Genomic DNA, 26,817 nt, shown 5'->3' with positions numbered 1-26,817 from the left:
AGGCAGAGTACATCTTAATCACCAGAACACTAAATTCTCATTATCCAACCTTTTAATTGGCAGCTTGGAAAAGTTATCAACAAAGAATCAAGATCTGATCATGCTGTTAAGGGAAAAAGGTAAAAAAAAAAAAAGAAAAAGAAAAAGAAAAAGAAAAAGAAAAAGAAGGAAAGAAACAATGCTCTGATCTCTCCCAGATAACAACTCTGTATTTCAGATGTGTGTTTTTCTATCTTCTAGTTGGAGATAAAATGAACAAAAATAACGACAGATGGTTCTAAAAGCAGAAGTTAGCTGATGAAAGAAAAAAAGCAAGGCTGGGGGAAGAGTGTATAGAGAAGAACATAGAATTAGAGCAAAGAGTTTTGAAATATAAGGTTATCTCCGCTGCTGAGCTAAACACAAAACAACTCTATTGACTACTTTGCAATATTAAGTGGCTTTATCAAGTATTAGTGTAGATTGGTGCCTGGGAATAATCATACAGATCTCTCAGCAAAAAGGTCACCTGATACAACAGGTCAGCTCTAAGGGCCTGGGGCATGTGCATCATTGCTTCATTGCAAAAATGCAGAACAGAGTCAGAGATTACTCCAACATCTTAAACTGGCACAGGTGGAAAATGAAACCAGAGAAGGTCAAATGAAAGGCTATTGTATTGGGAACTAGGAGAGTGGTTCCTCCTTCTCCTGAGAGAGGATAAATGCATTTTCCCAAGGTGACAAGGTAAGTGATAGGGTGCCCAGATCACGTTTTCTGACCCAGGAGAGCATGCTTTCTTCTATCCACATGAGCTGCATAATGAGCCAGACCTTTATTCAAATTCTAGCTTTGCCACTTATTAGATGTGTGACCTTAGGCAAGTTATTTCCTCCCTTGACATCAAGATAAAAAAGAAAAAAAAAGTGAGTTCTTTGCGCTCAGAGAACTAAAGTAAATCTGACACAAATAGATAGACTAGGTTGAAAAGGAGGAGCCAATGCCATTTCCTGATTTTTCTGCCCTGCATAAGATTCACTGTTGTAATTATAACTAAGAAGGTAAAATGTACTGCTTCAGCAAGGGACAGGCTCCTTCCTCTTCTCCATAGCTGCCAGGCTGACTCCTGGAGTAGGTATATTGTTTTGAGGGAAAGGCAGGAAATCAAGACAGTACTTTCAATATAGATAGTATTTATTGATTACTCAGAGCTGTCTACTGTACTTAGAGCTTTATATATGTGATCTCCTTCAGTTCCCCAATAATTCTATGGATTATTATCTCAGTTGTACAGATGAGAAAACTGAGCTTCAGAAAGATTAAGTGACTTGCCCAAGTCCTACTGGATTTAGCATCTGACTCTAAGCTACTAGCAAACTAGAAAGTTCTTATGTGAATCTCAACAAAGCTGCAGACTTCCCAGTACATTTATCATAACCAAACTCAGGACTTTCCAATATAAATAAGGAGGTCCTGCCAGTCCAAACATACTTCTTAACTCCCAGATATCATTACCATCCCCCATGCAACAGAATTTTTAATGCCAATTCAATAATATTGCTGCATTCCAACAATTTGCAAGGCACTGGGGTGATGTAGCAATTATAAAGAAATAAACGAGACCTTTCCTGTCCTCAAAGAAGTTATAGTTTAGCATGAAGTGGACAAGGAAAGAAATAACAGCAGGTTAGGTCACCTTATTCTGAGACATACTTGAGCTGTACAGATGCACAAAGGATGGGGGCAGGAAAGGAACAGTTAGGGAGACATTGAGAGAAGACAGGGAAGGAAGGAAAGAAGGAAGGAAGGAAGGAAGGAAGGAAGGAAGGAAGGAAGGAAGGAAGGAAGGAAGGAAGGAAGGAAGGAAGGAAAGGAAAGGAAAGGAAAGGAAAGGAAAGGAAAGAAGAAGGAAACAATGGGCAGCCCAGGTGGCTCAGTGGTTTAGTGCCGCCTTCAGCCCAAGGCATGATCCTGGAGACCCGGGATGGAGTCCTGCATCAGGTTTCCTGCATGGAGCCTGCTTCCCCTCTGCCTGTGTCTCTGCCTCTCTCTCTCTCTCTCTCTCTCTCTCTCTCTCTCTCTGTCTCTCATGAATAAATAAATAAAATCTTTTTTAAAAAGAAGGAAACGAGGTCTTTGAGCACTTACTAGCACACACTGTGCTAGGCTATGCATAGACTTATCTCTTAATTCTCCCAACATTCCATTGTAAGTTATATCACTTCCATTACATCCCTGCTCCAAATCTTGCAGTGGCTTTTCATCACACCCAGAATGACCTGGTCCTTCCTCTGTACCACATGGACCCATTTATCATGCCTTGAACACATCAAGGTCCCTTCAATCGTATAGCCTTTAGTACATGCTGTTCTCTCCATTCAAAATATTCCCCACTCCACTCCAGATAACCAACTGGCCTGCTTCTCTCCCTCTTTTCATTCCATTCTCTCCTCAAATGTCACTTCCACAGAGATGCTTTCCCTGACTCCCCTAGTAACCCACCTCGCACCTTTACTCTCTGTCTTCTTACTCTGTTTTATTTTTTAAGGCATTTACCATTATGTAACCTCTATAATTACTTGTTTACTGTCTGTCTCCCAACCCCTCCACTAGAACATGAGTTCCATGAGGGCAGCAGTAATAATCTCCAGACTCTAAACAGTGTCTGGCGCATAGTGAGGGCTCAAAAAAAAAAGTTAAAATGAGCTAATGAATCTGTCTTTGTGATAAAAAGAAACTGGGGCTCCGAGAGTTGAGTTCCTCAACCAGTTCCCACAGATGGACCTACTGACTTCACGGGACTATTGTGAGGCCCACTCCTGCTTCACTTACACTTCTAGCCTTCTAATTCTCTCTGCTGTCAGATCTCCACATAGCTGGCGCCTTTCTTTCAGAAAGGTCTTCCGGAGTCCCTCTACCTAAAAGTTGCCCCCCAATCCCAGTCATCTTCTATCATTACTCCATGTTACATTGTTCATAACACTTACACTCTCTAACATAATCTTTTTGTTTGTTTCATTTTTAAATCATCTTCCCTAGGAGAATGTAAGTACCATGAGACCATATCTTCTTTGTTTCCTGGTCCACTCAGAACAGTGAAAGCACAAATTAGGCAATGAAAATATAACCATTATAGGCATACTTCCTTTTATTATGCTTTGCAGATGCTGCACTTTTTACAAATTGAAGGCTTGTGGCAATCTTGCATCAAGCAAGTAAATCTATCAGCACCATTTTTCTACCATTTGCTCACATCATGTCTCTGTGTCACATTTTGGTAATTCTTCCAATATTTCAAACTTTTTCATTATTGCTATATTTGTTATGTTGATCAGTGATCTTTAATGTTACTCTTGGAGTCTGAAGATATGACTGCATTGTTGCAATCTCATGATAAAATTTAATGGATGAAGAGTTGCTGCTTCTGGGTGAGCAAAGAAAATGATTTGTAGAAATAGAATGTCCTTCTGGTGAAGATGTTGTAAAGACTATTGAAATGACAAAAAGGGACTTAGAATATTACATAAATATAGTTGATAAAGCAGCAGCAGGGTTTGAAAAGACAGACTCAAATTTTGAAAGAAATTCTGTGGATAAATGCTATTGAACAGCATTGCATGCTAACAGAGAAATTGTTCATGAAAGGAAGAGTCAATTGGTGTGGCAAACTTCATTGTTGTCTTATTTTAAGAAATTGGCACAACCGTCTCTGCCTCTCTCTCCCTGTGTCTCTCATGAATAAATAAATAAAATCTTAAAAAAAAAAGAAATTGGCACAACCACCCCAGCCTTTAGCCACCACCATCCTGATCATCAGCAGCCATCAACACTGAAGCAAGACCAGCAAAAAGATTAGGACTCGCTCAAAGCTCAGATGATGATTAGCATTTTTAGCAATCAAGAATTTAAAATTAAAGTGTGTACATTTTTTAGGCATAATGCTATTGCACACTTAATAGACTATGGTATAGTGCAAACATAATTTGTATATGCACTGGGAAACCAAAAAATTCATTTGACCTGCTTTATTACAGTATTTGCTTTATTGGGATAGTCTGGAACCAAACTCACAGTATCTCTGAGGTATGCTTATAATCGAAAGAGAGTATGTATGGAGATCTCTTGGCAACATTCCTGGCCCATGACAAGTGCTCATTAGCTACTAATTATTTATTTCTTAGGAGTAGAGTTGATGAAATGAATAATAGTAAGATTTTAATACACAAAGATCACAGAAAAAGAAATTCAAAGCAAAAGGAATAGTATTAAAAAAAAAAAGGGTAGCTTAATTTAGATTATATTCCCAAGGTATTTTTGCCCTATAAGCCTGTGATCTGGGTAAAAATGGTAGAAATTGTCCTCAGTGCAATTACAGGGGTTCTGAGAGATTCTTTCACTCCTTACGGATCAAAAGCATTGTGTTTCAATCAAGAGCATGGCTTTGGGTACCTTCCTACATAATTCTACATATTTATAAAGTATGTAAATATTTATCTTCAGGAATGGCACCCAATGTGCAATTTAATTTTGCAACTTTTTACTCCAAGCTTACAAAAGTAGTTATTTTCACCTGTGGCAGTTTGGTGGAATTATAAGTGACTATCGAGGATTGGCAAGAGGCAAAACACCAAACAAAAGCAATAAACCTGGAAATACATAGGACACATGGCCTGAAACATATATAATTTTTTAAAGATTGATTGATTGATTGATTTGAAAGAGTGTGTGCATGCACGAGCCGGGGGTTGGGAACAGGGAAAGGGAGAGAGAGAATCCTCAAGCAGAGTCCCCATGGAGCACCATGCAGAGCTCAATCCAAAGACCCCAAAATCATGATCTGGGCTGAAATCAAAAGTCAGACACTTAACCAACTGAGCCACCCAGGCACTGCAAAACATATATAGCTTTTAATTAATAATTTAAAACAAGAACTGATTCTTCCAGAAGAAAGAACTGAAAGAAGTGATAAAAACTCAAGTCCTAATATGTAAAAGAAATGAATAAAGTATCCACATGATTTCAAACTTCCCTCACAGCCAACAGAGATTGGAGGGTAACTTCATCATCCCAGAATAAATCTTTATTTTGGGATTTGGGGGGCACAACTGCTATTGCCATAAAACATAACTGAAAAACTCGTTGGCTCAAAATATATATATATAAATCAAAACCAAAAAACCCTCATAGGCTCTACAACCTCCTGAAAAAAGATGAAGAGCTGAAGGATTGCAAAGAACAGTGGACTGAGAATAAAAAGATCTGCATTCAAACCTTGACTCTGTAGTACATAAGAACAGAGGGATGGAACAGAAGGGTCAATGCATTGACTATTTATTGCCTACCTATCCCTGCTCTCTATACCTTTACTGCTTCCTTTCAGAGAGAAGGGTTATGCCCAAGAATTATCCTGGGAAGGCAGGCCTCCCAGGAAAGATGTTAGCTTTCTACAAAGTTGCATGAAAATTCAGCAATGGGCTATTGCTTAAGGCATTAATCCCGGCCAATGGTGGCAAGTCTTGGACCCCACTCCCCCAATCATGCCAGCTTCCTCAACCTGAACGCTAATGCAGAAAATCCTGCCAATAGTTTGCTAGATAATACAGCTGCAATCACAACTCTTAGACTCCAGTCCACTAATCACTTCAAGGGAGAGACAGATATCCCCAACCATAAACGCTGAGTTAGCAACATGCAGCTGGAGCCACTCTTAATGGTGTTATATCCTGGCTGGCCATCAGCAACAACAAGGAAGAGCTAATGCTTTCCTAATTATTCATCCTAAAAGCCCCAAATCCCAAGAATGGGAATCTCTTTGCCAGAATCTGATTTCCATCCATGCCAGATTGCTGTGTGTTGTTCCAGCATCTTATGAACAGGGAGAAAATCACACATCTGCTACTTTATGCCATTCTAAGTTTCTCCCAGGGCTGGTATGTGTACATTATGGCTATTTGCCCCAGTTCCCACAATATCTCTACTTATCAAGGGAGGAATAACACTTGATTTCCATTCAAGAGCTTGCTGAAATGGAAGAGGAAGGTTAAAATATATAGTTTTACATATGAATTTATATATGGCTTACTCCATGACTTCTGATGTCTCTCCTCTCTCATTTCACTGAGTCTCTGCAGTAAATACATAAAATAATAAATAAAATAACATATTTTATTTTTGAAATATATTTAAATAAATTACATATTTTTAACGTTTTAATATATATTTTAAATATGTGTTATATGTTCATGTATTTATATATACTTACATATTTTAAATATATGTATTATACTTTAAATATATATAGTATACGTCTGTATGATGTATATATGTGTTATATATAACAAATATATATTTGTGTGTTTTATATATTTTTATATATAAACATATTTAAGTGGTTTTTTAAATATATGGTTTATATACTATGTTTCTATTTCTGGGCATTGTGAAGTCTCATGGCAAAGACCTCAGCCATCTCTTCACACAAGGCAGAATGGGTACCCTCAAAGCTACAAGGCTTTTAGGGCACCATGTGGACACTGATGTCGGTAGGATGCCTGGGATGCTGAGCAGGGCTGTGTGAGAATGTCTTGTAGTAGTGGCAGTAATCAGGGTAGACCGGGCTGCCTCTGAGAGACTCAGAGGATCTTTGCAAATAGTCCATGAATGAGTAGCTTCCACTACTCTCCTGAGTGGTCTGCTTCTTTCTCGAGATGTTCCATCCTGCCCAGATTTTTAAGTGATCCAGACCACCCCCTCCATATCTACACATATGCATACTTCCTGCAGTGGATTGTGTCAAATTACATTAGCTTTGTTCACTACTAGGAGAATAGTGAATAGGTTCACTATTAGGAGAATCTGGAGTAATGCCTATCCTAACACATAAACAAGAATTCTTCCTTAGCTTCCTAATTAACACTACATTATCCTTTCCTGTCTGTAACCCTGCCCTTAATTCCAATCTAGCTCAAGATGCTATTGAAGGTGGCTTGGGATGTAGTCCTACATGCTCCTCTCTAATCCAGACATAGCTTGTACTAGGAGAGCTGGAATTCTGAACCCAGTCTCTTTCCCATGAAGAACTAGATTTTTTCTTTCTTTTCTTTCTTTCTTTTCTTTCTTTCTTTCTTTCTTTCTTTCTTTCTTTCTTTCTTTCTTTCTTCTTTCTTTCTTTTCTTTTTTTTTCTTTTCTTTTCTTTTTTTTTCTTTTCTTTTCTTTCACAACTCCTAAGAGATGTCTTAGGAGTTGTTACGGGTTGTTTTCCCACCAAAAAGTCCTAACTCCTAGTACCTCAAAATGTGACCTTATTTGGAAGTAGAGTCTTTACAGAGGTATCTGAAATGAAAAGCATTAGTGTTGGCCCTAACCCAATATGACTGGAGATCTTATTAAAAGAGGAAATTTGGGGCAGCCTTGTGGCCTGGGTGGCTCAGCAGTTTAGCGCCGTCTTCAGCCCAGGGCATGATCCTGGAGACCAGGGATCAAGTCCCATGTTGGGCTTCCTGCAAGGAGCCTGCATCTCCCTCTGCCTGCGTCTCTGCTTCTCTCTGTCTCTGTCTCTGTCTCTCTCTCTCTGTTTCTCATGAATAAATAAATAAAATCTTTAAAAAAATAAAAGAGGAAATTTGGACAGAGAAGAAGACAAGTATAGGAGGAAGGAAATGTGAAGAGACTCAGGGATAAAATGGTCATCTGTAAGCCAAGAAGAGGCCCTGGAACAGGGATCCCTCCCTCACAGCCCTCAAATGGATTCAATTCTGAGAGTACTTTGATCTTGGACTTGTCTCCAGAACCATGAAACAATATACTTTTGTCACTTAAGTACCAGTCTGTGGGACTTTGTTATAGCAGCCCCAGCAAACTAATACAGGAGGGATCCAGAGTTTCCAAACTTGAAATGCATGTACTTGAACATCAGATCATTGCAGCCACCCAGAGGATACATTGCATTGGCTTATCCCCAAACTGGGCAGCATAGCCCCAAATGATGTCCCTGACCAAGTTAAGTAGTGGATAGATTCTAATAGTGTGCAGAATGCCTTGATGATGGTTAGGAAGCACTTGCTACATATAGTAAATATCAGCTTTCCATTTAGCTAACTTGTAGGCAAATTAAAGATTATAAAAGAATAATGTTAATAAGCACTACTGGTTTTTTACAGTGATTTTTAAAAACTACAGTTTTTTATAGTGCCTTCCACACTACCCAAAGGAAGGTCCATATGGCATTGTTCTGGGTTCCCATTGTCACTTAAAGGGAAGCTTTCACAGTGTCTGAAGCCCTTAATGTCCTGCAAGTGAAGGAAAAAGATGTCCTCAAATTCCTTACAGCAGAAATCCACTTAGGTGATACCAACCTTGACTTTCAAATGAAACAGTCCATCTACAATAAGAAAAGTGATGATATCTACATCATAAATCTCAAAAGAAACTGGGAGAAGCTTCTACTGGCAGCCATTGTTGCCATTAAAAACCTAGCTGATGTCAGTGTCAAATCGTCCAGGAATAGTGGCCAGTGAGCTGTGCTGAAGTGCACCACTGCTACTGGAGCCACCTCTATTGCTGGCCACTTTACTCCCAGAACCTCCACTAGATCCAGGTAGCCTTCTGAGAGCCTAGACTTCTGGTGGTTACTGATCTTGGGGTGGACCAACAGCCTCTCATGGAGGTGCCTTATGTCAACCTGCCTACCATTTCTCTGTGTAACAGAGACACTCCCCTGCACTATGTGGACATTGCCATCCCTTGTAACAACAAGGGAGATCACTCAGTGGGTCTGATGTGGTGGATGCTGGCTCAGGAAGTTCCGCACATGCGTTGCACCATTTCCTATAAACACCCGTGGGAAGTCATGCCTGATCTCAGCTTTCACACAGAACCTGGAAATACTGAAAAGGCAGATCAGGTTGCTACTGAAAGACTGTGACCAAGGAGGAATTTCAGGGTGAATGGACCGCTCCAGTTTCCAAGTTCACTGCTACTCAACCTAAAGCCACAGCCTGATATGAAAGGGTGCAGGTGCTCTGTGTGCCACTAAGCAGTTCCCTACCAAAGACTGGAGCACTCAGCCTGCCACTGAAGACTGATCTGCAGCTCCCACTGCTCAGGCCACTGAATGGGTAGAAGCAGACACTGAGTGGTCTCTTAAGCTACTGTTATTAAAACTCAAACAAAACAGAAATAAGGTTGATGGAAAATAAACAGTTTCTAAAAGTTGTAAAAAAAAATAGATAACTTAAAGTTCATGGTACATGGGAATGTTTTTAAAGCAAAGTTACAAAACCAAAGAATTAATTTATGGTGTTAACCTATCAGGACACTTATCTGAGTATGAGCTGGGAAAATGTTTTCATTGTCTCTGGAAAGCTGGGGTTTCCACATATTTCCCATTGGTCATTTATCCAATGATATCAGTTCTTCATGTGAGAAAATGGGTGCAAGGTGAGTAGAAGTGGGTGACTCTAGGAATTGTATTTGAATATTCAGGTAGCTGGGATATAGCACTATTTTCTGATAAGATTCAGATGGCCTAATAATTTAAGCTATCCCAAAGTGTAATGGGTTTACTCTTTTAGCCTTCCTGGCACAAGGACATTCAGCTAAAGATTGGATTGCCCTGTCCATCAACCTCCATAATAATGCCTACTAAGTATTAGGCAATGTCATGGATATTAAAATACAAAGATTAGCCATAGTCATATCAATCTGTTCTCAAAGTGTTTACATTGTAGTAGAAGATAAAAGATAGATGCACAGAAGACACAGAATAGTATTAGTGTCACAAAAGAAATATAGTTAAAGTGCCACAGGAGTTTAAGAAGGAAGATATGGTGGAAGTGATGGTATTTAAGCCACATTAATGCATTAACAAGCAGAGAAAATGGCATAAGCCAAACCAAGAGGAGAAGTTGAGGAATGACCAGAGTACAGGTCTTGTTTAGGAGAATGAAAGAAATATGGTTGAAAAGGTCATCTATATGTCAACTACAAAGGATTTTAATTACAAGGCTAGCAATATAAGTTTTATTCTAAAGATCAAAAGGAGCCACATTTCAGAGAGGTTGTCAGAGAAATTCCAGAGGCAAGAGGCCACCCTCCAGATGACTTTTTTATGGCTCTCCTCATTTTCAGATCTTCTCAGTCTCCAGATTCATATTGAAGAAGACACAATCCTCCAACATAGATATGGACAATAATGGCTGAGTTAAAACTTGGGGTATAGGTAAGCTACTAAATGGTTCTGAAAGCACTGGGTATATCATAGGTGATCACAGAGAGAGGAAAGTTCAAGCAACTAAAGAGAATAGCAAATTCAAGCCACAGGGGCTCTTCCCTTTCTGGTAATGACCCTAGTCAAGAAGCCAGCTCAGTGATGTCATTAGTTTATTTTCTGACAAATGACAATTTTTTTTAAGTAGGCTCTATGCCCAGTGTGGAGCCCAATGTAGGGCTTGAACTCATGACTCTAAGATCAAGACCTGAGCTGAGATCAAGAGTCAGAAGCTTAGCCAACTGACCCATCCAGGTGCCCCACAACTGACAATTTCTCAATAGGAAAGTGTTATTTTTTTTCTCTGCCTCACTCCCTTGACACATAATGGGTAGTCCGTCTCAATACTTGGTGGTGTCATAAAAAAACTAAAGAGAAAATAGCTATTGTGAGCTGGAAGGAATAACCTAAACTCTAGGCATCTTTGGCCTGATTCAAACCATTTACAGTGAACTTTAGCCAAGTGAAGCAACTACTTACAGAGAAACTAGAAAGGACTTGCAGGATCCACTGAACTGGGATTTGCTGCACTGAGCTGACCCTGCAAAAGTGTAATTACAAAACTAGAAAGCTTGACCAAGGAAATGTTCATGTGTCTCAGGGCCTTGTAACTAAAATCACCTCAGTCTGAAATCTCCTTCCTAGCCTACCTTAGGAATTGACTAACTGTATTGCTCTATTTACACAATTTTACACCTAAACATTATGATCAACTTGAAGTGTGGTTTCTAGAAATTTATCATGAAGAAACATGAATATGCAAAGACGCATGTAGAAGGATGTTCACTGTAGCATTGCCTGCATTTTTTCTTCAAGTTCTTATTCATTTATTCATTTAAGTAATCTCTACACCCAATATGGAGCACAAACTCAAGATATCAAGAGTCGCATGCTCTTATGACAGCCAACTAGGTGCCCCCAGAAATCCTTAAATTAGTGAAAGACTGGAAACAATATACATATCCATTAGGAGAGGAATGCTTAAGTGAAATATGCTAATACAACAAACTACCAGTCACCCATTAAAAAGAATACATTAGGTGTACAAACTGTCTTTGACTTGTGATTTTTGAACCTTACAAAAATGAGGCAAAGCAATATAAGCTCAGTAGAAACCATAATTCAAACTCTGAATCTTTTGAATTTTGATCTTTTCCCAGGCTAACAATATGCAGTATAATACTCTCTCATGATCCTGAGCAGCAGCAGCAGTAAGCTGCAGCTCCCAGTCAGCCACTTGATTCTGAAGGTAAACAACCAATACATTTATAACCACTTTGTTTTTCACTTTCAGTATAGTATGCAATAAATTACACATTCAAAGACAGACGTTCAAAGCTATATTATAAAATAAGCTTTGTGTTAGATGATTTTGCCCAACCATAAGCTAATGTAACTGTTCTGAGCATGTTTAAAGTACGCTAGGCTATCTTATGCTGTTTAGTAAATGAAATGTACTAAGTGCACTTTCAAATTATATTTTCAATATATGATGGCTTCATCAGGATGTAACTCCATTATAAGTGGAAGAAACATACTAACAAGAAAAGATGTCTATGTGTTGTCCATATGTTACTGAAATATTGTCAAGAAAAAAGAACTAGAATGCAAATGGTATACTATGATCTAATTTTTAAATATATATGTAAAAATTAATTTATATGTAAGATATTTTTATATATGTGAAATATCTATATAGCCATGTAGAAACCATGATATATAGATATATATGAAAAAATATATATGAAAAACCCAAAAATTGTGAACCAAATTAACAGTAACTATCTCTTAGGGATTTACATTGTTGAGAATCCTTCATTTTTGAGTTTGTGCACTTCTGAATGGATTGTTTTGTTACAATGAGCGTATATTACTTTTATAATCACAAAAGGATATTTTCATCAGAAAAAAAAGACCCCAATCCTTCATTAAGTTTTCCAGATTTGATTATTATTATATCAGAGATAATTTTAACATCTTTTTAAGTGTGCTGAAAACAACAATGTGGTATAAAATAAGCCATGTGATATAATGGAAAAAATACTGGGCATGAAGTCCAAAGCTTTCAGGTGAGTCTGAGCTCTCCATTTTTCCTCTCAAAGCCTGAGCTTTCCTCATATATAAAATAAGTGGCTATATTTACTGACTCCCAAAGACCTGCCAATACTAACATTTCATCATCCTAACTGTAAATAAACATAACAGGATTTAATTTTCCTTTATTAGAAATGACCTACAATGAGTCCTACAAAACTGCTATAAGCAATCCAAAGATAGGTGGGACTAGTTCCTCATCACGTAATAAATTTCTATCCTAAATCCCCAAATCACAAGACATTCTACATCATTCAGCAAAGAATATAAGGGAAAAGAGAACAAGTCATTCTTACAGACCTGCAGTCAGAATTTTTGCTGATAATTCTAAGATCATTGCCACCCCAAGACTCACTCACTCATTCACTCATCATTTTTTAGACATGAAACTGAGGCCAGAGATATAAAGATACCTGCATAAAATCTCACAACTAATGAGTGGAAGATTTGAGACTACTAATATTTAATTATATCTAGACCGAGTGTAATATTCTTTAGACTTTACAACTTCAAGCTAAACACATATTGTCACAAGCACCAAACAATGCTTCAAACTTTCCCCATAGCCCTCACCTGATGAGTTTTTTGTAATAACTTTTACATTTATTTCCCTGAAATAAATGAAACTGGAACATTTATTTATTTCCCTGAAATAAATGAAACTGGAACACATTACAAGGGAAAGACTTTTAAGGTAAATGATTTCCATCTCCCTTTTCCATGTCCCTTTTTAGGCACACTGACATACACCTATTATCTACCTTGAGGCTACAATCATACTCAAGGTGTGATCTGAGTTATCCTATCACTTTCAAGAAACCAAAGAAACAATTACCATAGAATTGAAGGTAAATTAAAAGGGGTCAACTTAAAAGCATAAAGCAACTATGTTTAATAGAAAAATCACAAAAGTAGGACATAGAAGATCTAGGTTCAAGTTCTACCTCTGCAACTAAGTTGTTATAAGACTTTGGTGAAGCTATTTTTGAACTCTGTGTCTCAGGTTGCACATGTTTAATTTAGGAATCATTCACTTACTCATTTAACGAATATTTGAGTGTTTACATGTACAAGGCATGGTACCAGATGCAGAAGATACAATGTTGGGCCAAACCAATCCAGTAATTACTGGTTCTCATGGAAATACTGGTCTAGAAGGAGAATTAAACATTAAATAATCATACAAATAAATGAATGAGAATTGGAAGACTAATCTTGATTTTTTTGGAACATATAATAAAAGTATCTGAACTGTTCTTGAGCGAGTGATGCCTCAATTGGATTTGATTGGTAAATAGTCTTAACATGGTGAAAGGAAGAAGGAGCAAACAGGAAGTATGTTCCAGGAAAAGGAGCATACCATGTTTAAAGAGCTGGTTTGAAAAATAGAAAGGCCAATGAAAATGGCCACTGAAAAATTTTAAGCATAGGAGTGAATGTCATAGGGTAGTTGTGAGATGATATGAAAAAGAGCATAGAATATTGCTTTAATAATTAAAGTATAAGATATGCTAGGTATTAATAGGAAAATAAAAGTATATAAATCATTTGAAATAACTCTCTTCCCAATTCAAAGGCATTATTAAAATACTAGCTGATAGATTTCAAGATATACTACAAAGCTATAGTAATCAAAACAGTATGGAACTGAGTTCAAGCCTGTGTTGGGCTCCATGTTGGGCATGGAGACTACTTAAAAAAAAAATACCCTAGCTTTGGGACACCTGGGTAGCTCAGTCAGTTAAACATCTGACACTTGACTTCAACTCAGGTCTTGATCTTGGGGTCATGAGTTCAAGTCCCATGTTGGGCTCCATGCTGGGTATGGAGCCTACTGTAAAAAAACAAACAAACAAATAGCAACAACAACAAGAAACCCTGTATAGTATTGGCACAAAAACAGACACATAGATCAATAGAACAGAATAGACAGTCCATAAATAGACCCATGATTATGTGGTCAATTAATCTTTGACAAAGGAGGAAAAAAAGTATGCAATGTGAAAAATAGTCCCTTCAACAAATGCTGTGGGAAAACTGGACAGGTACATGCAAAAGAATAATATTGGACCACTTTATTACACCATACACAAAAATAAACTCAAAATTGATAAAACACCTAAATGTGAAACCTGAAACGATAAAAATCCCAGAAGAGAACACAGGTAGTAATTTCTCTGACAACACCTGTAGCAACATTTTTCTAGATGTTTCCTGAAAGAAGGAAAACAAAAGCAAAAATAAACTACTGGGACTTCACCAAACAAAGGAAACAATCAGCAAAACTAAAAGACAATCTACAGAATGGGACAAGATATTTGCAAATGTCATATCTGATGAGGAATTAGTATCCAAAATATATAAAGAACTTATACAACTCAACACCAAAAAAACAAATAATCTAATTAAAATGGGCAGAAAACATGAACATACAGATGACCAACAGACACATGAAAAGATGTTCAATATCATTCTTCATCAAAGAAACACAAATCAAAACCACAATGACATGTCACCTCACACCTGTCAGAATGGCTAAAATCAAAAACACAAGAAACAAGTGTTGATGAAGGTGTGGGGAAAAAGGCACTCTTGTGCACTACTGGTAAGAATGCAAGCTGATGTAGCTACCATAGAAAACATTATGGAGGTTCCTCAAAAAAATAAAAATAGAATTATCATATGATCCAGTAATCATACTACTGAGTAGTTACCCAAAGAATATGAAAACACTAATTTGAAAAGATACATGTACCCCTATGTTTATTGCAGCATTTTTACAATAGCCAAATTATGGCAGCAATCCAAAAGTCAATTGGTAGTTGAATAGATATATACACACAATGGAATATTACTCAGTCATTAAAAAAGAATGAAATCTTGTCATTTACAACAGCATGAATAGATCTAGAGAGTATAATGCTAAGTGAAATGTCAGTCAGAGAAAGACAAATACCAAATGATTTCACTCATATATGGTATTTAAGAAACAAAATGAAGAAAAAAGAAACAAACAAAAAAACACACTCATAATTATAGAGAACAAACTTATGGTTACCAGAAGGGAGGATGGGTGAGGGGATGGGTGAAATAGATGAAGGGGATTAAGAGTATACTTATCATAATGAGCACTGATTAACATATAGAATTGTTAAATCACTATTTGTACATTTGAAACTAATATAACACAGTATGCTAATTATACTGGAATTAGAATTTAAAATTAAGAAATAAAACACTAGTTGGTATTGTTCAGTGACTAGGATACTCCATTAAAAAGTGCAGAAATGGAATATAACAAATGTAACAGCCACCACAGTGGCTTTCTTCAAGTTGAAAATCTTCCAGCAGCAAGAGCAAAAGATACAAATTCACCATGTTTAAAAGAAGGGGCTGCCTTTAGGAAAACAAAGGACAGGATTTGTCAGAGCCACCAATGGATTCGTACCCAGTTTGATACAGTACAAGTGAAATGTCAGAACGAGCCACCCAGGTTGTGATCGAATATAGTTGCTTGGAAACAATTCAAAATGCAGACACCTGACTTCCTGAACTCCTGGGTCAAGTTCCAACCACAGATGTTATAAGCTGACTTTGTCACAACTAAAATTTCTTCCACAAAAAGATACTTTATTTTGAACTTAAATGAAACTTTTTTTTTAATTTCTTTTAAATGAAACTTTTTAAAAAGTCTCAAAGAAGTTGGTGGATTTTTTTCTTCCTTAAGAACAACAATGAAAAATTTACTAATAGACTTATAAATGAGGGTGATAGAACGTCAGCTTTGATAAAAACATTAATTAAAAGAAAATTGACTATTGACATTTCTGCAAGTACAAGCTAGTAGACCAAACACAAACCCAAAGGAAAAGCAGAAGTCAAGGTGATATTGTACATGAAAGTGAGTTAAAAGTTTCTGAATAAGCTAAGATATATGTCATCACAGACCTATGGACTTTTATGCTTACAGAAAATCTAAAATAGAACCAATTTAAACTTAAGTGGCAAGAAATTCGTAGGAATGACATACTAGGTAGTAATCAGCATGACTTAACAAAGAACAGACCAATGTACATTGTCTTCTTTGACAAAGTGGCAGATCACATAAATAAAGGGAACAAGGATATGTAATCACTATAACTTTAGCAATTTTTTAAGTCCTACCATGATATATATGGTACCATGTAAGAACAATTCTAGAATTTATAGTAATGAGTTGGCTGGAAGGTGATACCAAAAAATAGTTAACTTTATACCAGAATAAATTATAGGTATTTAAAGACTGAACTATACAAAACATAATCATTTAAAAACTAACTGAATATTTATTAAAGCTGTAGAAAAAAGAAACCAGAAGCAATTTGAAAAAAACAGAAAGAAAAAAAAGGAAAATGACCTACTACACCACCCTCAAATGAACTTACCTCTGAATATCAAAAACATAACCAAAATAAAGACAAACAACTGAATGGGAAAAAAACTTTGGCAAATAATATGACAGACACAAAAATTACCATTTTTGGTAGACAGCAAGGTCACTAATATACCAACAGGAAAATGAGTAAAGAATGATAAAGACAATAGAATTAAGGCCTGGTTTCTAATGAGATCTTGTTTGAGTCACTGCTTAGATCTCTATGTATATTTGTCACCTATATTTGTCACGTAACAAATTAACTCAAAACTTAGTAGCTTAAAAAACCAAATATTTTTATCTCTGTTTCAAGGAATTAGGAACTTAAAAGCAGCTTAGCTGGCTGAGGCAACACCCATCCGAAGGCTTGACGGGGGCTGAAAGATCCACTTCCAAGATAACTTACACATACGGATATTGGCAAGCAGCCTTAGTCATACCACATTAACCTCTCCATAGACTGCCTGAGTATCCTCACCATATGGCAACTGATTCTTCCAGAGTGAATGATTCAAGAAAGAACAAGAGGGAAGCCACATATATTTCATGACCTAGACTCAGAAGTCATACTCTGTTATTTCTACAACATCCTACTGGTTACATGGGTCAGCTCTACCCAATGTGGGAAAGGACTATTAGGGATTGAATGTTATAAGACTATTGATTAATAATAGAAAATGTAAAACTTTCCTTCACTCACTAAATATTTATTAAGTATATATTGTCCAGAGTGCTAAGTGCTACTGTAATAAAACCAATTCAAAACAGTAAACCTCACAGTCACAAAAAACCTTAGCAATAGTTTCATTTCAAAACTGAGCATTCAAAACATTTCAAAAGTGAGCAAAAATGAGAAATGTAGTTTCCAAGAAGCCCAACTTCTGTGGGACACCGCATTCATGGGAAGCTCAGAACTCTATTCAATGGCCAGAGGACTGCTCATCGATATGAAGATACCTCTGCCCAACATCAGACTTATCCTAAGCTTGTCAACACAAATTTCCAAACAGATCCAATAACTTTCTAGCTAGGACCAACACAAGAATTATCAACCAGGGCTTAAAAAGTTTAGATTTGGGGATCCCTGGGTGGCGCAGCGGTTTGGCGCCTGCCTTTGGCCCAGGGCGCGATCCTGGAGACCCGGGATCGAATCCCACGTCGGGCTCCCGGTGCATGGAGCCTCCTTCTCCCTCTGCCTGTGTCTCTGCCTCTCTCTCTCTCTCTGTGTGACTATCATAAATAAATAAAAATTAAAAAAAAAAAAGTTTAGATTTGAAACCTGTAGAAATTTTCTAGATTATTTCAAATTCAACCCATAATCTTAGAAAGTCTAAAACTCCATCCTATGTACCAAAACTGACATGTTTTTTTTTTTTCCACCAGCCCTAAAGTGGATATTTTACTTTGCTACTGTACAATCAACAAGTATTTCTGGAGTATCTGTTAGATGTCAGGCATTATACCAGTTCTGGGGAAATATACACAGTCTTCATGAAAGAAATAGGCATTGAACAAGCAAACAAATAAATAAGCTACATAATACAACTTGTTAGGCCCTAGAAATGAGGACTCTAAGTGTTCCTAATTTATGAAATCTGGATTGTTCTTCTTAAGATCTTGCAAAGTCTGATCATACTAAGGCAGATCAACAAATACAGACCACCATACCAAATGTACAAACATTTCTCATCCTGTGAGGAGCATTCCCAGGTAAAGAATGCTTTGCTTAGAAATTCTTTTTGCCCCTTAAATATTCCAAGAGATCTTGCTTTCTAAGATTCCAGATCTGCTAATGTTGAAATCAATAATGATTTTTATTATATAGTATTAAAATTTTAGGATATAAATTTTCATTAATATTATCTCATTGAAATGAGATGATAGCTTATTATGTTGTATTACTATGCTGTACTAATAATAGCTTATGAAATTACGAAAATGCTTGGGAAGAGCTAGACCTACCAGATGACAGAAAGGCTGCATCAGGGAGCAAAGGGGAGAGTCCCTCAAAACGGGGTAATAGAACTAAAAAGAAGGGCCCAAACTGTACAGAGCCTTAAGGCCTCTAATAAGGAGTTTGAGTTCTATGCTCATGCAGTGGGAAACCAGTGAAAGATTTTCAACAGGCAAGTGACAAGGTCAGATTTAAATTTGAAGTTCATGTCATATTGCATTAGACCCATGTATATTGTGCAATAGCGGCTAAGAAGTGAGGAGGGCAGTCAGGGCCAAGGAACCAGGCGGCCTGACTTGGCTCATAGAGGGATCAGACCCTTGGCCTTATCTTCATTAGAACAGTGCCATTTATACTTGGGCATAAAATAAATGCAGCTATTTCTACTGATGGTTTGTCCATCCTCATTTACTGAAAGTGAAAGGTCTTCTCTTCATGACTCATCCACGAGTCCTGCTGATCCTCCTAATTAAAAAGTTTTCAAACAAGTTGATACATTAGTTATTATGAGCCCAGACACACCAGGTATAAATCCTTCATGCCACCCATATGCATGCCAGGACTTCACTGCTCCATCTTTCATCATGATAAGGGAGATTCTTCAATATAATTTTCATGACACCATCTGCCATGTTTTTCTCTCACCTTTTTTTTTTTTTTTTTTTTTTTTGGTGAGGTGACTGCTCAGTAATTATGAATATCATATCTGGCAGCTTTTAAAAATAAATCTTAACAGAAACTCAAGTGAAAAAAGGAGTCATAAAACTTATCAACTGCAAGTGCTATGGACCACAGACTTAGGAATGCACTGTCTTTTTTACACCAAAATCAATAATGCTGCTAAAAATGGAAGTAACTGCATTTGTGGTCATTTTAGTTTTCAGCAAATTGACTGACTCATTCTTGCAACACTTTTAAGCATTGCATCTTTTCATCAGTGTAACTGGTTACACATTGTGAACTCTTAAAGGGGAAGGACAATTCTGAAAATTAAGCTGTCTCTCCACTCACCTTAAAACTATCTATCCAAGACCTCTGATGCTCAGTCTCCTCTGAGATAACTTCTCTAATTAATCCAAACACATGGTTTAGCCACATTACGTGCCATTATATGTGGCCTCTGGCTCAAAGTCATTAGCAAACAGACATGTACCTTATTTGTTTTTTCTCTTTCCCACTCAATCCCATCCCAAAAAAGCCCATATGGACAAGGACTTGGGTGCAAGGAATTTATTGTGGAGATACTCCCAGGAAGCAGCAATTAGGGAATGGAGAGAGTGAGACAAAGAAGTATGAAAAAACAAGGTATTGGTAACTGTAGGGCAACTGAAGTTCAAAGAAGTGGGGGACTTAACTCTCAAGAGATCACGTAGACTGTACCTAAGAATTTTCTCTGAGGAACAAAGGCAGTAGCATTTATCCTATTTTTCATTGGGTGAGGTTTGCCCCTGGGTCATTCACTCCTCAGTGATTCTGTGCAGGCCAAAACAAAAGAGCTTCAGAGGTTTCAGAAAAAGCCTTGAGGCAGAAGAATAGAGAGAAGTGGAAGGCCCTTAGGCTGAAATGTGGTCATCTTGAATAGGAACTGTCCAGCATAAGAACTGTTCAGCACAGCAACTCCAGAATTTAGTAGTAGGTCAAGGGAATGTGGCATAGGATGCATAAAGTGTCTGCTATAGCACAGAAATGATACCACCAGTGATAACAATAGAGTATGAACAATCATTTATCTTATTCTTGGTGTTACAGAGAGCCTGATCATCTGAATGACTCTAAGAATTGTCCAGTAAGTATGAAATGAGCACATACTAAGCACTAGCTAAATAGTATGAAGTAATAAAGGAGTTAAAGACAAGGTGCCCAACTTTCAAAGAATTCACAGTTTGGTAGGGATTTCCAGTAACCACAAACAAATGAATATGTAACTGCTGGTTCTGACTATAAAGGCAGAAAAAATGAAATTATAATAAAGTGGTTAAGAGATTCCACTCTAGAGTCATACACACACTTAGGTTTACCTCTAGGCCAGGATCTGCTCACTGACTACCTTGTGGACAAAGTGCTTACTCTTTGTGTGTCATAATTTCTTTATGTTAAAAAAAAAGTAAAGTAAAACAATAGCATCTGCTTTAAATATGTAAATGACTAAACACTGCCTGGTACATATTTGGTAACTTTTCATTATTTTTGTGTAAGTTAAGTAGAAATTTAATAGTAGTATATGATGTAGGGAAGAGAAGAATCTCATCTCCTGTCAGACCCTTTCTCAGTCTTAAATATAAATTTTCTATAGCTCCTGTTCTAGTGCCATTTTACCTCTTCTGGAAGCTATATTATCTGAGGAACTACTTGTATTAAAACAAGGAGGCAGGCATTTAAAGGTACAGATATATAGTACAAAAATGCAGGGGCACTAGAGCAATAATAACCTAATTTCAAATCCATACATCTTGCCACTGCATGACTTGGGTAAATTTCTGAAGCACTCTGCCATTTGGCTTTCTCATGTATAAAAGAGGGACAATATTATTTGCCTCATAAGGCCACTGAGAAGATTAAATGGCAGTATCTCCAAAGGGTTCCCAACATATTTTAGACCCTCAAAAGTGTTATTACTATTCACTATTCATTCAATGGACACTTATGAGGCATCTACTACTTATAAGGCACTGTACTGGGCTTTGGACAATAAAAAGACAAAAAGCACAAATAAAGTATGGTCTCAACAGACATAAGTACTACAAGTTAATGTTGTTAATACTACTTAAACAAATCTGGCCATTAGACGGTACCCAAATTAGTAAGTTACCCTAATATCATATGCTAGTATCCTAATAGTAAGAAAAGGGAGGTTCGGGAAAGAAGGGAGGAAAGAAGGGAGGCAGGAAGGAAGGAATTAGAAGCTAATTAGCTCTGAGACAGAGTTCCTGGAAATACAAGACAATGAGAGCTATCTAAATTCACATCCTCTCTATGGGTAATCATGCAACATGAACCAAACTCAGAAAAGTTTTCTTTGACACAGGGCTGAGAATATATAAAGCCAATCCTACTCACCTTGGTCTTGGGACATATAATAACATTGCTCTTTCCCAGTCTTTTAATCAGGTGAAACCAGGATGAAATGTCCATCAATGACATCCAGCAAGTGAAATAATGTCATAAGTTTGGGTAGAGAGGGAAAAAAGAACAATGTGATCATGAGGATTGCTCTACCAGCTGAGATGCATGTAAGTCCTCACTTCTTTCCTAAGTCACTGCCTTGCAGAATAGGTGTTCTCCAAAAAGGAGGATCTAAGACAACATCCCAATTTTATTGTACCTCAAGAATGGGTCTCAGGATGAGGACAGTCTTCCCAAGTCTGCACTCTTCCTGGCTCAATAATATTCCTTCCTGACATTTGCAGAACACTTCATAGTTCACAATCCACTTCAATGTCATTAAGTCACTTAATTCTCACAAGAACTCTGTGTTATATAAGGCTTTTCTCTTCCATTTCATAGATGAACAAGCAGATACTTAGAAAGCTTAAGCAACCTGTTTGAGGTCCTATATCAAGATGAAGAAGGGCTCAGACTGAAAGCCAAGTCTTCTGGCCCCACTTCCAGATCATTTTTCAACTTTGCATGTGGCCACTGAGGGAGGGTGAGGTGGAATCAATGGAACTGGGGGGCAATGACAACAGGAAGCAATTTGTCTTCAGAGACCTTGAGAGACCTCCCTCAAATCAGAATTCCCAACTAAAGAACCAGTGACTCCAAATCTGTGCCATTGCTCCCGGCAGTCAGATGTGAAATCCTTTATGATCATGGAGTCTACTCCATGAAGAGCACCATTAGATTCAAGACAGTAAAATTCATTTGAAACTAATTGGTGAGTAATGAAATTGCTAAGGTTTATGAGGCTTGCACTAACACTAATACAGAGGTACAGTGTCAACAATAAAACTGTAACCACTGACAAAATTAGCTTTCTGTGGAGAAAAGGCAGGCCTTTTCCCTTGGTCTAGGGGCAAAACCATCATTAGACAATTTCAAGAATGACAAAATCACTTCTTCTTGCATGGTCTTAAATAATAAATAGGAAGAATAGCTTCATCCTTAGAAAAAACTACTTATTTGATAATGGGACAAGGTAAAAAAGTGTGTAATTCTCTAGTTAAATTGCAAGCATTTACAAAAGTGGGTGTATCTATATAATAAAATCATCAAAGGATGGCCAGAGACAGAAAAATATAGAGCCCCTGTACACCCAAGCTTTCACATACAATTGTCTGCTACCACAGCAGGGTGCCAGAGAAAAATGTTATTTTAAACAGAAAAGGACCCAACTTCTCTAGTGGACCTGTGAAAAGGTGTTATCCTCCTATGTACTCCCCCAGAGAGCTGAATGGATCAATCCATTGAGTGTTTAGGAAAATCCACTGCAAAACAACTATTTTAGTGATTGCTTGATTGGTATTGAGTTGTTCTTCTTAATTGTATTGACTAAAAAAAAAAAAAAAAAAGAAAGTGTTTTTCTAGAGGTCAGTCTTAGACAGTGGCAGCAAACCCTGGCATTCCCACTGAGAAGGACCTTATCTTTACACTGGCTCTAGAGCCTTGAAGTCCAACATAGTCTATTAGACACACATAGCCACTGGACACAAAAATTATGGCTGGTTCAACTGATATATACACACAGTAAGTGTGAACTATACCCCAGATTTTGAAGACTTAGCATGAAATTAACATAAGACGATTGTTAATCTCATTAACAATTTCTGCATTAATTACATGTAAAAATGATATATACTTGGATATACTGGATTAACTAAAATAGATTATTGGATATACTTTAAAAATTAATTTCACCTGTTTATACTTTTCAAAGTATGGCTACTAGAAATGTAAAATTACAAACATAGCTTGCATGTATGACTTCCATTTTATTTCTACAGGACTGTGGTGCTCTGGAGGGTAATATCCTTAGTCCCTAAAGATTCTATCAAGCCATTTAGGTAAGTTTAAAAGAAGAGGGTATAAATGTCATGTTTTAATGCCCTTGAGTTCAAGTAAGTTGGAAATGGCTTATTTGCTCTCCAACGTGCTTTGAAAGTAAAAGGATGAGAACCATTGTGTTTGCTTGCCTGGCTGTTTTAGGAAGTTTGAGCTTTCACTGTTTCTAGCAGGAGCTTGTCTGTTTAATGGATCTGTATGAATTCAGTATAGCATGATGGGGCATGTGGGTGTTTAATTGTGACACTTGAGGAGAACACTTATAGCTCAGATGTTAGAATGTGGTACTGATGAGTCTAAGGTTAAGGGTTCAGTTTGCATCTACCCACACTTAGCTCAGCTTTTTGTGAACCAGGGATGCACTCTCCACCTGGGCTTGCTTTCTTGCAAATGTTCACTATTGGTGACAATAGGGGCCAGTAAATAATGGTACCATATGCTCTTAAAATCCATCATCATAACCACAACAAGCATCTCAGTTTTATCCTTCGGGAGGGAAAGCATCATGTGTCAAGTTTTTCATCCTAAAGGAAAGCATATTGTCCTCCTTTGTTTAAAAAATAGGGCTTTTAAGGGGTACCTGTGTGGTTCAGTCAATTAAGCATCCAACTCTTGGTTTGGGCTCAGATTGTGATCTCATGAATTATGGGATCGAGCCCCATATCAGCCTCTGAGCTCAGTGGGGAGTCTGCTTGAAGTCTCTCCCTCCATCCCTTCCCATTCTCTCTCTCTCTTGCTTTCAAATACATAAATAAATCTTTTTTTTAAATAAAAATAGGCTTTTTAAAAAGTATATAAGTTTCAAAAAAAGCAAAGGTAAAAAAGCTTATAGAAGTTATTAGGTCCATTCCCTCATTAGCTTCCACAAAATACATTTCCAATATATAAAATTTCTGAAGCTAAATCCTACATACCTAGGAGATTTAGAAGATATAGTGGAAAGTATTTACTTATGTACTGTACCTTCATATAATTCTTCAAAAGTTTACTATTAAGCAACTCAGTATATTAGATTCTTTCATGACTTTTGTCCTTCAAAAGTCAGCAGTACTGTGTAATAGAAATAGAGATCCAGACCACTGGGCTGACTTTGTATTGATGGCTCTACAGCCTGGGACAATTCATTTTCCTCTCTGGTTCTGAGTGTCCCCCTCTATAAAATCAGAGCTTAGATTCACATTTAGTCTAATCTTATAATACCAGAGCACCCTGGCTGACCATTTTGAACAGCCAAATTAGATATTAGCTTTTCAAATCAATTTTTTTTTCTGTCTGTCTTCGAGTGCAATAGATGTGACACCTCATGAATTTGGCTAACCTTCAATTTCAACAGCTGTGCCAGGTAGCTTTGGAATAGGCTCCTGTCTCCAGTGGCTTTCACACCTGTGGTCTGGCTGGCTTGAGCTTTCTGTTTTCTGCCTGCTGTAGCAGCAGACTGGAAGCAAGAGCAGTTGCGTATGGTGTTCTCTGAGCTTCCTTCCCCCTAGTGACTGAGCCAGGAGATACCTAAGGGTCTTGTCAACAACTAAGGCTGTGTTTCTTTCACCTTGGCTTAAAATATGCCCTGGGAATTACCTTGGCTGGGTTTAGCTAAAGATGTGCCTTCTGAAGTGAAGGCTAACCTTTTATTAAACACCAAGCATCAAGAAGGCTAGAATAAGGTGGTTCTATTATAACTTGCCAACTGTAACAGATCCACAGAATTTGGACAGCAGGTGCTAAAATGATCTTATGAAATAACACTGATTGAGCACTTACTACAGTCTAGACATGTTAGTGTATGTGAATGTCTAATTTAATCTTTATAACAAGTCTATGTAATGTAGTAGAAACTATTATTGTTGTTTTGCAAATGTGGAAACTGAGGTTTAGAGACTAACTTTCATAATCAAATCTCAGCTACTCAGTGACAAAGGTGGGTTTGAAAATAGCTAGAACTGTTTGATTACAAAACTCAGACACATACCTACTTTACCATTGGGATAGTTTTTTTGGAGCTCATTTTGATGCAAAAATTCAGTTGGGGGTGCTTGACTTGATCATTTCTTCTGCCTGGGATGCCTAAACATCTTAAACAGTTGTGCATTAGTTTGAGTCCATTGAGAAGCAGGCACCAAGACAGATTAGATATCACTATTTCTAAACTTCCTTCCACTCCTGTTACTCTGTTTTCTTCCTTTTCAAAGGAAATGCTGGCAGGAAGAGGCACACACAAACCTCAGCAGGGAGCAGACAATTCACAAATTTCTACAATTCAATCTTCAGTGCTAGTGGGCATCAGAGCATAAAGTGTCCCAGGTATTCCCCTGTACATCTCCTTAGAATGAATTGAGAGACCTGAAACATTTCTGCATTTATGCTCATCTGCCTATTTTTATCCTCTAAATTCAATAGATGTCTGGTCTTTCTTCCAGAGGTAACTCAGATCACACCATAGCACCATGAACCATAAATCATTCTGAATAGAACTCTGTTTCTGGGGCACATTAATAATGATTCAGGGGATCCACTTTTAAAAATGGCCCACCACTGTGTATTTTAGTGGCCCACCAGTATCTACAGCCTGACCTAAGGGACAATTTTAACACTCATCCATGTTTTCTACATCCCCATACTTCACTCAGCTTTCCAGAACTGCCTTTGGAATTTCATCTTGCAGGACAGAGCTTAGAAACAGCAAAAGAGCTTGTGAGAAATCATATTTACCAGAAGCTCAACTAGGGGAACAGCTAAGGGAAAAACATGAAGCTTATTAATAAGCCCTCCAACCCTCAGATCTGATTGCTTTAGATCTGCCAAGTTAACCAGATTCTTATTGGATATTCTGTCTCCTCCACTGTATTGCTCAGATTAAGGACACCTCTCTGAACCTCTCCCTAAGCTAAGGCACTTGCCAAGAGCCTATGGTTCACACTGAAAAATGATGGAGGGCTGCTGAGACAATTTCCCCCAATCAGCTGCAATTTTACCAGGCCCAGAACTTACCAGACCTGGACTCTCATTTAGAGAGGCAGCTGGTATATTGGAAGAAGCATTCACTAACAACAGCTACTAAATACTACATACCAGGCATTTTATATACATTCTCTCTGTTCTGCTGACACCTAAGG

The 26,817-nt window shown here is 37.5% G+C and overlaps 1 pseudogene; it reads left to right on the top strand.

The window, feature by feature from the left end:
- The first annotated feature begins 4,323 nt into the window (after nt 1-4,323).
- LOC100686411 overlaps nt 4,324-26,817 on the top strand; it is a 61,582-nt pseudogene continuing 39,088 nt past the window's right edge.

Source organism: Canis lupus, chromosome 20 (genome assembly GCF_011100685.1).
Source record: "Canis lupus familiaris isolate Mischka breed German Shepherd chromosome 20, alternate assembly UU_Cfam_GSD_1.0, whole genome shotgun sequence".
Lineage (NCBI taxonomy): Eukaryota > Metazoa > Chordata > Mammalia > Carnivora > Canidae > Canis > Canis lupus.
The sequence above is the reverse complement of the archived record's forward strand: the minus strand, read 5'-3'. Positions and strand labels throughout refer to the sequence as shown.